General features: G+C 38.1%; 1 long non-coding RNA gene across 1 annotated transcript in view; it reads left to right on the top strand.

The window, feature by feature from the left end:
- LOC116186185 overlaps nt 1-10,941 on the top strand; it is a 20,263-nt gene that overhangs the window by 733 nt on the left and 8,589 nt on the right. The window lies entirely within an intron of this gene.

Here is a 10,941-nt window from a genome sequence, read left to right as displayed (position 1 = left end):
TATGGCGGCGGGCTAGAAAGAGGCCGCGATTTCAATGTTGTTTCGAGGTGGCGCCAGTTACGTTGGCGCTCTCGCTTGGCCACCTCGTTCGCGATTAATCCGTGAAATCGTGAAAGCTTATGGCTTATGGCTTTCCATCCTCCGCGGGTCCAATTCGCAAAAGTAAATCGTAAGTAAGGCTATGATTATTCCAGGTATATCGTTATTCCAGTTTGATGTAATATCCAAAGCGTTAATAAATGTGTGCCTTGCACGGGATACTCGATCGACGTTCCGATTGTTTATGCTCCGTTTCGCCTAATTGCGCCTTAGGAAACCGGAATACCGTTACTTGCATATACGTAAGCGCGACAGGATCGAAATGGAGAAGGAAAAATGAAACGGTTTCACCGCACGCGAAGGACGTCTACTATTGCCATTTTCTCTGAACCTGCTATTTACTTTGTCGAAGACATTCGATGTTTCTAGAGGAATTGGTTTTAATATTGCAATTTCTGTTTCAGAGTGGAAATCGTATTTTTTACATTGGACGGTATTGAAGAGTAGATTCATTAGGGATGAGCACATAAATTTCGTGTAAGAAACATTCAATATTAAAGCTTCGAATTAGCTCGAGTTCTTTTCAAGAATCTTTTACTCGAATGACGTCCAACCTGCGAATCCTTTTTTAAAAGAATTACCTTTCATCTCGATCAAATCACTTCCTTAAATATTCGTTAAGTAATCTATCAGAATATCGATATGTAGAAACACTACTCAAGAAGCGAATTATCAAGTATTTCGAATCTCGTCAAGCATCATCGTGCACTCTCATCCATCCTCGTCTCGAAGAGGAGGCGGTGGTCAAGAAAAGAATGCACGCACTGTTCGCAACGGGAAGGTCAGTTCGTCGCGCACGTATGGGCGATCACGCGAGGCGATCGCCACGCGCGTGCATCTGTATGCGTGACGCGTGACGAGTCGCAGGCTCGTGCATAAGGGGGAAGGAACGGTTCATTCGTACAATACGAATGAATGGGCAGTGTACGACACGACATCCGGTCGGAAGGACGGCCCGCGGGAGGGAAGGAAGCGGGCGCAAGAACGTCCCGTCTGGCGCGTTCGTTTTCCACGATCGGCTATTTCAAGAGTGGCTGATGCACACGGTACCAAAGGCGGCGCCGGCGACGGGGGTCGGAGAGGGAAACGAGCGTCGTAAAACTTTACGAGCGGCTCTAAAAGAAAGATCGCCGGCCGCGGGACGAGCAGGCATCCCATCTCCAGTTCCAGAGGCCCGGGCTTCGAGCCCCGATAAGCGGTGTTTTCCGCGTTTCGATCGCGCCGATACACCTGATTTGCGATAGCGGAAGGGATGCTGCCCAAGGTCCAGTTTACTCGCAACCAGTATGCTCTTTTTATCGATTTTATTTCTTATCTTCTGGCCACGGTTCGGATGTGCGAATTATCCTATCGAGTTGTGAATTATTGCGATTGTGATTCGAAAGTTTTCGAATCTGAAAGTAAAGACACTTTTTTCTTTCTTGAATTGAAATGATCAGGGAATTTAGTTTCTTATCGAGGTGTTGCTGCTTAGTAGGGTTTTCGATAGATAATGAATAATAATTCGAAGGTGTTTTTTTTATTTTTATTTGAATTAGTGATTTTGTCAGAAGATTTAATTATTTAGTATTTTGGGATCAATATTTTTTTATAACTAAATTTTATTTGATAATTGCGAAGAATTACACAGTTTTTCAATCAAGGGAATTGAATTTGATAGATTTATTATGAAAGCATTATAGAAAGTGAAGAATTGTTAATTGTATTTTAACAAGTTGAAAAACATATTTTTTTCTAATTTTTATCTATTTCGCTTATCTTAATTTTATTTAATTTTGTACCGCGTTTCGTAACATAGAAAGTCAATAATAATTTTAGCATTCGTAACTTTTTATACGCTGTCGCAATGAAATTCAATTTTTATTAATCTCTAATCTAATTATCATCTCTTAATACTTTCCATAAAGAAAATTTTTTTAAAAAAATTAACAAATTTTTAGTATCTCGGAAATAAATTTTCACATTTTTTTTTTCTCTCTCTTCTTTCTTTTAATTTCTAGTAAAATAAAAAATCAATCGATCAATTGTCAATGCCAAGGCTAACTGGCCCGTTTACCCTAAATACCACGATTATATTGAAATCGTTTCTAGGTCTTGATTTCCTCCCTTCTTTTAACAATAACACCCCCCTCTCACCCCTGTTTCACCGTTTTATCGACCTACTTTTCCACGCGCGCACAACCCTTTTGAATTTGACGATCGTTCCAAGTCGAAGTGTATTTAGTTTCTAGGAATAGCAACAGAAATAGGGGAGAGAGGAAGACGCAGTTTTTCCAGGTAAGAAGGTTAGTGAAACCTAGTGGACGGGGGAAAAGAGTGGAAAAAAATTTCAAGAGGGCCTCTCTCGTTCTAACTTATTACAACGCACGAAGGAGTTTCGGTTTCGAGGGTTCTTCCGACGAGAATTCTGTGTGTAAGTTTCACGAGTTTGTCGAGGGTAGTAATACTAGTAATAATAATAATATTAATAATAATAATAATAATAATAACAATGATAATAATAATAATAAAAATAGCTCGATAATAGCTTGACAACACGTTGATAAAAAGAGAGGGGAAGGAAGAACGAAACGGGCGACTTTTACGGCTCCTCCCTCGCGAAATTCATCTCCGCGCAATTTTTTTCGATCGAGTTTCGCATCGTTAGCGGGAAATTTTATTTCCATCGTGCTCCCCGACCGAGACCGGGACACGCGAGAAATAAAGTAAGGGGGTGGAAACTTTTTCGCGATTCTCGAGTTAAAAGGGGTGACTAAGGGGAGGAGGGGAGGGGAGTGCGATTTTCTTCTGAATCTCGAGCTGTCCCTCCTCCTTCGCGAGCAGCACCCCGATAAAAAGTAATTAAGAGCGAACATTATTATATTTCATACGAGGTCGCTATTTGTAGAAATGAAACGAAAAAACGTCATCCGCGGTTTTTTCGCGGCCGAATTTCGACGATGAATTTCAGCATGGCTCTCTGTTGAAGGGGGGAGCGAATAAACGAGGATAATAAAAAAAGAAAGAGATGGGGAGGAAGAACAAAAAATATTGCCATGGAATGATAAAAAGGTATCCAAACGGTTTCGGGTTTCGCCTCTATAACCGAAAACTTCGTTGAAAATTCTACTCGTTCGATGACGAAGTAGCGATGGAATCGAACCTATCGCGAGTAGACTTGAACATTAAGATTTTTTTATAAGTATCTTGAATTATTTTCAAACGAAAAAGATATTTCAAAAGTATCTTCTAAAAATTCTATTTAAATAATAATAATACGTGTGATATTCGTAAATTTGTCGTAAGAAAATTCGAATATAATATCTGAATATTATTTTCCAATAAATAATATATAAAACTTTTCCAGGATTGAATTTTATGATCCCATCGATACAACTGGACAGAAATGGAGAGGCTCGTAAGAGTATCGAACATCGAACGATTATTCATTTCCAGTTAACGATCCGCTCATGCCATTGAATACCTTCCTCGAGCGATTTTCACTTCTTAATTGGTAGATCCTGCAGATTAAATAATACTCGAGTAGTGGAGGAGTTCGAGAGGAATTGCGGGTTGTTCCCGAAGGAGGAGGCGAAACGCTTCGATCGTTTTGTTTACGGGTGCATACCGTAAGTAAATCGCGTTTCTCTGCTCGAGTGACACGGGATCTTCCGCTTTCGAGCGAGCTTCTTCGACCGATTGTTCTTATCTGCCATCGTAAATCTCTCCCTCCCTCCCTGCCGCGGCGCGTCACGTATTTATCGTCGAGAAAGTAGCAAGGCAAACGGCCTTGATTCCGTCACGGTATACATCCACCACCGTATCGAGATTATTTAAATTTCGATCCACGGAACACCGCGCCACCGCTGGATTCCGCCATTTCGAATCGCACGAAGAAGGGAAGAAGCATTTGCATCCCGTCACGAGTAGTGGTAAGGCAGTATATTTTCTGCCTTCTGGGTGAAATATCGCGATTCCGGTAAATCTGTAATAGCCACGGTGACAAGCTGGAATTCAACAAGATGGAGGAATTTTTTTCTTTTCTTTTCTTTCCTTTTTTTAACCACGTGGAACACGATTCGTTTGATTTAGTCAAGGGATGTCGTGCCCTCGAATTACCATTTTCAACGTTATCTGTTATGCTGTTAAGTAGGTGACGTCGCAAAACGAGCATCTAGATAAGTAATCTCGCGGTTTTGTACGAGTAGGTGATGCACCCGTAACGTGATCCAACTTTGGTCGGCAATCGAAGGCGATCTTGCGACTTTCTCTGATGCGTTCTCTTTTATCCGATCCGAGAGAGGATCTCTCTCTCGAAATTAAACAAACTGAGAGAATTATTAAGGTAAAATAATAAGTTGCTTGTTCTCGAGGGGAAAACGATAGTTCAAGATATATCGCGCGTGGATATATTAACGCACGTGAAACAGCTCTCGTTTTCACTTTTTCTCGTTTTCACGTATACGTAACTAGTCCATTTACCATTTATATTCCGTTGTGAATTTTTATGAAAATTTGAAATTTTTAAATCTTTCAATCTTTTTGCTTTCTTCTAAAATTTCACTTTTTTCTTTTTTCTTTTTAGATACGTTAAAACGAAGATATCAAAAATATACATATGAAATGGTATTAATTGAAAGTGAAATTTCATTTACCAAATATAAATATAACAATTTTAACGATTCTCTGTTGGAACAGAGAATATTTATCAGAAAAAAAAAAATGAATAAAGAACTCGACCCGTGCTTAGAAAATTATTTTCAAATCCTTTCTCAATGATTCAACAAAATTCAACAAAATTCAGAAGAAAAATATCAACGGTTCGTCTGTCAGTCAACGATTCCATTTACAATGATAATCAAGCAATTTCTAATTAACAAAGATATCGAAACTCTTATCTCGATCACGAATACAAGTCGTTTCCGCCGATTATGAATTATAATCTCTCAGGCAACAAAGACACGAATCGCGGAAAAGCATCGTGGAAATCTCGATTTAGAAATTCCTCTTCCTGTCGGTAGCCAGATGAATCGGCGAGATATCCAGCGAACAGCTTAAGGTTTAAACACGAAGCGAGCACGCGCGCGCGTATTATCTTGATGCGCGTTAACGCCGTCATTGTTGAGGCTTTCATCGTCGAGGTTTGATTGCTATATTCCTACACATTAAGGAACGAAATTCACCGAACTTCGTCGCCATTCAATTTGTTACTTTCCATCCGACTTTCACGTAGGAAATCGCTCGAATACGCACAACTGCGTAATACAGGGAACATTTCGTTCTTTCTCTTTTTTTCTCCCCCAATACAACTGATTCCTGTGAACGATTCGCTCACGCTGATGGGCGTGACACTTATTTTTCTAACGATTTTCAAACAATTTTGTACTTATATACTCGTTTAAAGACGCGCAAGAAAAAAAGTGAAGACTTTGAAATCGATGGAAAGTCGATCGATTGTTCGAAGCTTGATTTGTACGTCAAATAATAATTTTCCGAACGAGCATGTATCGAATCAGTTATGTTGCATTAAATTGAATTTCTCCGCGAATTAATTCGGATAATCGGACGTTTTACTTTATACGCGTTAAAACATAAGCCATAATATCAAGTTGTGTAATCGATTGCCGCTGAAATATCGAAATTATTCGAGTTGAAGCTTGCCTAAAAATACCTTTGTCCCTAAAAACTAGCGACAGACACGAACTGCACACGAATCAATCGAACGAGTATTAATTTGCGCGCGATTCTACGCCGCTTCGTCGACAATCGTTTTTAGGAAGAAGGGAGAAATTAATAGGTAAGGTCCGTCTCGAGAACATTATCGATTCTTTACCACGGTTTTCACGCCTCGTGCATAAGGAACGAGAGTTTGCATCGAAAATTTCCATGGAAATTCGCCACGTCGAAGCGGACGTTGGATTAATCGGTGAACCAACAGCGGAAAATTCAGCTGACGTTCACCGAACAGGAAACGCCCTCGAGTACCTCGAGCGCAAGCCGGAAGTCTCGATGGAAAGTACCAGCTTTTTCTGACGACTGATCAGGCTAGCAGGTTGTATTGTCGAGGCTAAACAACGAATCGCGCGCGGAAACGCGCGTCTTAATTTAATTAGACCCGCGGCTGCAATTACAATGAGCATTCCGCGAAGGATCGCGGAAAATGGCGTGGAACTGGAACAGGAAAAACGTCCAAAAACGTTCTCCGTTTTTGGACAAACGAATTTCCAGCAAATGAATTACACGCGTATTTTCTTTTTTTTTTCTTTTTGCATTGTGATAATAATGATGCCATCCTCGTCGAAAAAAATTTCTCGTTCGTCCTTGCCATTCGTCTCGTGTATTACTGTGAGATCGGTAAAAAAGAAAAGTTGCATTGGATCGGATTTGATTTTAACGAGGATATAATTTAATGTTAATCTTTTTTTTTTTCTTAAAGAAAGTGCAGATATTAGAGATATTAAGGCCATCTTTACTTTTTGCCTGGTTTCTTTTTTTACATCTTGAGTTGATGACGAACGATCTCGAATGATTTTTTTTTTTATCAATAGAAGTTACTGTGTACTAGTCGTGTACTTGAAGTGCTCTTATTATTAGAGCATACAACGTGTAATTCCACTTGAAAAAGTGAACGTGCCTTTGAACGTGTTCGTGTACATATTCATCTATAAAAGGATCGTTGAAATTAGTTTATATCTTCTTTGGAAATTAAGCAAGGTTTTAAGCGATTTTCTTTACTTTCTTAAACGAACGATTTATAATTTTTAAAAATTTCGATTTCGAGGAATCGGTAGTTGATATGTTATATCAATTTGATTTATCCATTCGATCAAATCTCGGGGATGGAGACTTTTTTGGTCGCAAAATTTAATATTTGAAAATGTTTGCCGTGTCTTTGGCAGCCTTGTGTAATATTCATATCGATCAGAAAAAAATCTTTGCGGAGGATATACGATTTTTCCTCTCTTTGAACGAGCAGATTTACTTTACCAGGATTAAACAGCATCGAATACGCGGTATTTTCGATATTAATCAGTGCAAACTTCCCGAGAAGCCAATAGAGATATTTTTCCTTTCGTACGATTAGGTAATTTTAAATGTGATAAATGAAAAATACGGAATGATATAATCTTGTTTGAAATTTTCGAGAAAAATATTTCTTCCAACGAACTTAATACAATATACAACGTTTATGTAACTTATTTTCATTTTATATTTGCGTGGATCGGTCAATAAATTAAATTACTTACTATCTAGTAATTTTTCTTCTAAAAGAAATCACTAGATTGCTAGAAAAACGTAACATTATCGTTGAACATTATCGCAGTAAGTCAACTTGCATATTGCATATTTTAAACACATGTATGCAATGTAATAAATGTTGTACAAGATCCTCGAGGACAAAAGAATATTCCCAATATAGCTTTATCCTACAATTTTCATACGCTCTCTCGAGTGAAGGAGGATATTATCTGGAATCATTTTAATACAAATGACGGTGCACACGTTGAAATTCTGTCGAGAATCAGACCATGCAAATTTATCGAAAATGTAATATAACGTAAATTCTTAATACACGCTTACGGCTACAAAATTCCCTACGTTTATTTTCCTATAAACATACGTGTTATACATATTACATCTCGTTCCCATTTGAACAACATTTGAAAACTAATAATTAATTTTATCGTGTATTATATCTTTATCAATACAATTTGAAAGACCAGAAAACCGTTTCAGATCGTTTCAACTTATACGATTTGTGATAATTCTAGCCGATCAATTGATTAGAAAGTAAATTATATTTTCCTATTCTCGGGCACTTTATTTTAAACAGTCCTCAATAACAACGAAGGGGAAAGTTAAAAAGTAATGGCATTCATCCCCGGGATGAATTTAATCAAGTTTTGCCGCCACGGATATCGGAGGAGACTTATAACCTTTGATAATTGAATGCAGGAGAGGGAGAAAGTCACCGTCCCTGGCTGCATTAACTATGCATAAAACGTTTGCCGGATCGTTGCTCTCCGAACGGTGAATAACTACGTAAATAATACACTTTAACTCGTACGTACGTTACGTTCGTTTCCTTTTACGGGGCATGCCTTCTCGGCCTGGATCGTGACTCCACGTTATCGTTCGAGTTCGCGGATCGTGTCCTTTCATTTTTATTACTTCACTTACAAAGAAACTTTACAATGCCAGGAACAAAAACCTTGCTTGTCCCTTCTCCGTTTCCACGGTCATTTGAAAATGAAAAGAAAAAAGGGAATGACCGGTTGGGTGGTACTGGCTTTAGTACTTTCGTATAAAGATTGGGTGTTGCCATTTTTACCGACTTTTTAACCCTCGTTCGCGGTAAAATGAACCTCTTTTTTTTTTTTCTTACAATAATTCGATTAAATGTATCAATTATATATCGTGACAATTTTTATTTAAAAAAAAATATAAAAATTCTAATTAAATAGCAAAGAGTTCATTAGTATTCATTAGTATTCATTAGTATGAATAATTTCAAGTTTTTCTGCTCTGGTGACGTGAGTGAAGACAAAAAAAATAAATAAAGTAATCGGATTATTCTAGCTTCAAGATGCAAAATTTATTAATAACGTTGTTAACAAGTTACAAGTGATAGATTATATATAGTTTCCTCTTTCAAAATTTTCATCACGCGAAATAGAATAATCAAATTATAATTTATAAAATTTCTTTCTAGAACTTTCGTCCCTGTGAAGTTCGTTCATTTCATTATCAAGTTCACGAACTTTATAGAGCAAAAGAATTTTTCAACGCCAGCCTAAACTCGTAACTCGTGGCTCGTAAAATTTCGTTAATAATATTACTCGATAATTACGCAAGAGGGCACTGTCATCGACTTTGTCCTCTCACCATGGCCCCATTTACGACTGTGCAAACGTTGTTAGTTTACTACCAATAATGCTCGTATTATATCAAGTTTATAGCGAAATGCCGGTTACCAGGGGGTCCATGTTCATTCCACTATCGATTACGGGCAATTCAAACATTGTTCACTAATTATTCGATAACGTTATGCTCACTCCACAACGTGTTACAATTCTCTCTATCGCATTACGCCGAGTTCACAGTTTGGGCATAAACGTAATTCCCTTTCCTTTTCCTTTCTTTTCTTTTTTTACTTCCAAGTATTACATATATTATTATACAGGATGTTACGTAATATATTCGTGAAATACTTTTGGAGTTATCGATCTTGGAGAAACAAAAGAAATTAAATTATAAACGATTTATAAATTCATCAACTTTTTTTTGTCTTCGTTTCAACCTCTTAAGGATCGAAAGTGTCTCTGTGTATGAAATACTCGGATCACGAGTCAAGGCTTCGCACGTCAATTTTCCAGACGTATTGCCGCTCAAGGTGAATCTTATTAATCACCTGCATCGGCGTACATATACAAAGGAGACCTGGTTGGTCGAGGCATCGGATTTCGTGCACAGAAATTCAAGATTCTTTACGTGATGCGGCCACGTACGTAACAAGAGATTTCACATCCTGCTTTCGTGTGTCGACGTCGTCCACGTTCCTCGACTCGACGCTCGAAGATCGTCGAGAGAGAGGAGAGGTGGAGGAAGAAAAAAAGAGAGAGAAAAAAAAATACGCGGAATTATTTCCAGTCCATCGTCCACGGGTCGTAAAATTCCTTGGGTAATGTCTCTCTAAACTGTGTCAGCCAGCTAATCGCTTCCTCGAACGCTCGAGGAATCTCTCTCATTCACCGATCGTTCCTCGCGTTAACCGTTTCGACAAATGAGTAATATTTCCGACGATAAAATTCCATTCCAATTTGACGGATTTCCTATCATGGATGTGATATCTTATGGAAAGCGTACGTGTCAAAAATGTACGAACATTTTCTAGGAAATAAATTATAAATAATTTATCGACGATTGTTAATTCTAAATTTCTCTCAATTTTGTTCAAATATTAAGATGATTTGTGTAATGTAATGTGACGTACCATGGATCGAAGTGACCTGAATTTTCATGTTTTTTTTTTTTCATTCTCGATGAAGAAAATGACAAACTAGTTTTATAACTTTGTTTAATTACTAAAAAATAGGACGCTTTAATTAAAAAATAATATATAACTTATGGAAAGAAAACGCATTTGCAACAGCAATCCAACCATATCAATTAAGAATTTATACAAGAAAATAAAATACTCGATGTAAAATTAAATTTTTCGTCAATCCTACATTAATTCCTACTTCGTATCTAATAAATCTAAATTTTATTTTATCCAGAAGATAAACAATTAACAGGATATTAAATTTTATTTTAATCCAATACTCTCTTCTAAACAGACTCATGGCTCTTACTTTCCTCGCTAACAACTTGGAAAAAAAAATATATATATATAACGATAAATTCGATGAAAACCGCAAAAGCCAATGACATTTATTAGCGTGAAGAATCGTCATCGAAAACGAGAGATTTCACACGTGGCCGATTGATACGCCTATGCGGCAGCTCGATTACGAATCCTCTCGTTGCAAAGCGGAATCCTAATTGGCGGTGTAAACAGGGACATCGGGTTGGAAACTGGAACAAAAAGCGAGCGAGGCGAAAGAAATAACATCCACGGCCTTTTTTCACGCGTTCGTGCCCGTGTAAGAAACGGACAACGCGCATTTATACAGAGAGTCATCGAGCCGCGTGTAAAACGCAGATTGAAACCGTGTCTGTTGCGTTCCAATTGAGCCCTGGCAATTGGTCACGCGCGAATTACGTTATCATGGGCTGCTAGGTGATGCTCGAGCGCCGCCATTTTTTTTCCACGCGCCTGCGAGCTGCAACTGATCAAGCGAGACAATTGAAGATTTTCCT

Source organism: Apis dorsata, unplaced genomic scaffold, assembly GCF_000469605.1.
Source record: "Apis dorsata unplaced genomic scaffold, Apis dorsata 1.3 scaffold_499, whole genome shotgun sequence".
Classification (NCBI taxonomy): domain Eukaryota; kingdom Metazoa; phylum Arthropoda; class Insecta; order Hymenoptera; family Apidae; genus Apis; species Apis dorsata.
This window is presented reverse-complemented; position numbering and strand designations above follow the sequence as displayed.